The following is a 2537-nucleotide window of genomic DNA, read 5'->3' as shown; positions in this document are numbered from 1 at the left end:
CTCAATCTCTATCTCACACACCCAATCTCTCTCTCTCTCACACTCCCAATCTCTCTCTCTCTCACACTCCCAATCTCTCTCTCTCACACTCCCAATCTCTCTCTCTCTCTCACTCCCAGTCTCTCTCTCTCACACTCCCAATCTCTCTTTCACACACCCAATCTCTATCTCTCTCACACTCCCAATCTCTCTCTCTCACACTCCCAATATCTCTCTCTCACACTCCCAATCTCTCTCTCTCACACACTCCCAATCTCTCTCTCTCACACTCCCAATCTCTCTCTCTCTCACACTCCTAATCTCTCTCTCTCTCACACTCCCAATCTCACTCTCTCACACTCCCAATCCCTCTCTCTCTCACACTCCCAATCTCTCTCTCTCTGTCACACTCACAATCTCTCTCTCTCACTCCCAGTCTCTCTCTCTCTCACACTCCCAATCCCTCTCTCTCTCACACTCCCAATCTCTCTCTCTCTCTCACACTCGCAATCTCTCTCTCTCACACTTGCAATCTCTCTCTCTCACACTCCCAATCTCTCTCTCACACTCCCAATCTCTCTCTCTCTCACACTCCAATTCTCTCTCTCTCTCACACTCCCAATCTCTCTCTCTCTCACACTCCCAATCTCTCTCTCTCACACTCCCAATCTCTCTCTCTCTCACACTCCCAATCTCTCTCTCTCTCAAAATCCCAATCTCTCTCTCTCTCACACTCCCAATCACTCTCTCACACTCCCAAACTCTCTCTCTCTCACACTCCCCATCTCTCTCTCTCACACTCCCAATCTCCTTCTCTCTCACACTCCCAATCCCTCTCTCTCTCACACTCCCAATCTCTCTCACTCACAGTCCCAATCTCTCTCTCTCACACTCCCAATCTCTCTCTCTCTCACACTCCCAATCTCTCTCTCTCACACTCCCAATCTCTCTCTCTCTCACACTCCCAATCTCTCTCTCTCACACTGCCAATCTCACTCTCTCACACTCCCAATCCCTCTCTCTCTCACGCTCCCAATCTCTCTCTCTCACACTCCAATTCTCTCTCTCTCACACTCCCAGTCTCTCTCTCTCTCACACTCTCAATCTCTCTCTCACACACCCAATCTCTCTCTCTCTCACACTCCCAATCTCTCTCTCTCTCACACTCCCAATCTCTCTCTCTCACACTCCCAATCTCTCTCTCTCACTCACTCCCAGTCTCTCTCTCTCACACTCCCAATCTCTCTCTCACACACCCAATCTCTCTCTCTCATACTCCCAATATCTCTCTCTCACACTCCCAATCTCTCTCTCTCACACACTCCCAATCTCTCTCTCTCACACTCCCAATCTCTCTCACACTCCTAATCTCTCTCTCTCTCACACTCCCAATCTCTCTCTCTCTCACACTCCCAATCCCTCTCTCTCTCACGCTCCCAATCTCTCTCTCTCACTCTCCAATTCTCTCTCTCTCTCACACTCCCAGTCTCTCACTCTCTCATACTCCCAATCTCTCTCTCTCTCTTACGCTCCCAATCTCTCTCTCTCACTCCCAATCTCTCTCTCTCTCACACTCTCAATCTCTCTCTCTCGCTCCCTGTCTCTCTCCCTCTCACACTCCCAATCACTCTCTCACACACCCAATCAATTCAATTCAATTCAATTCAATTCAAATGCTTTATTGGCATGAAAGTTTACAGAGAACCATATTGCCAAAGCTTACATATCAAAAAGGTACATTTTCAAACATTCTGTAGGTGCAATCTCTCTCTCTCACACTCCCAATCTCTCTCTCTCACACACTCCCAATCTCTCTCTCTCTCACACTCCCAATCTCTCTCTCTCTCACACTCCCAATCACTCTCTCTCACACACTCAATCTCTCTCTCTCTCACACTCCCAATCTCTCTCTCTCTCACACTCCCTGTCTCTCTCTCTCTCACTCCAAATCTCTCTCTCTCACACTCCCAATCTCTCTCTCTCACACTCCCAATCTCTCTCTCTCTCACACTCTCAATCTCTCTCTCACACTCCCAATCTCTCTCTCTCCCACTCACAATCTCTCTCTCTCACTCCAAGTCTCTCCCTCTCTCACACTCACAATCTCTCTCTCTCTCACAATTCCAATCTCTCTCTATCACACTCCTAGTCTCTCTCTCTTACACACTCCCAATCTCTCTCTCTCACACACTCCCAATCTCTCTCTCTCTCACACTCCCAATCTCTCTCTCTCGCTCCCACTCTCTCTATCTCACACTCCCAATCTCTCTCTCTCTCACACTCCCAATCTCTCTCTCACACTTCCAATCGCTCTCTCTCACACTCCCAATCTCTCTCTCTCACACTCCCAATCTCTCTCTCTCACACTCCCAATCTCTCTCTCTCTCTCTCTCCCAATCTCTCTCTCACACTCCCAATCTCTCTCTCTCACACTCCCAATCTCTCTCTCTCACACTCCCAATCTCTCTCTCTCACACTCCCAATCTCTCTCTCTCTCTCTCACTCCCAATCTCTCTCTCACAGTCCCAATCTCTCTCTCTCACACTCCCAATCTCTCT

The sequence above is a fragment of the Somniosus microcephalus genome, unplaced genomic scaffold (genome assembly GCF_052327205.1).
Source record: "Somniosus microcephalus isolate GS21.2 unplaced genomic scaffold, FLI_Smic_1.0 unresolved_chr4, whole genome shotgun sequence".
Lineage (NCBI taxonomy): Eukaryota > Metazoa > Chordata > Chondrichthyes > Squaliformes > Somniosidae > Somniosus > Somniosus microcephalus.
The sequence above is the reverse complement of the archived record's forward strand: the minus strand, read 5'-3'. Positions refer to the sequence as shown.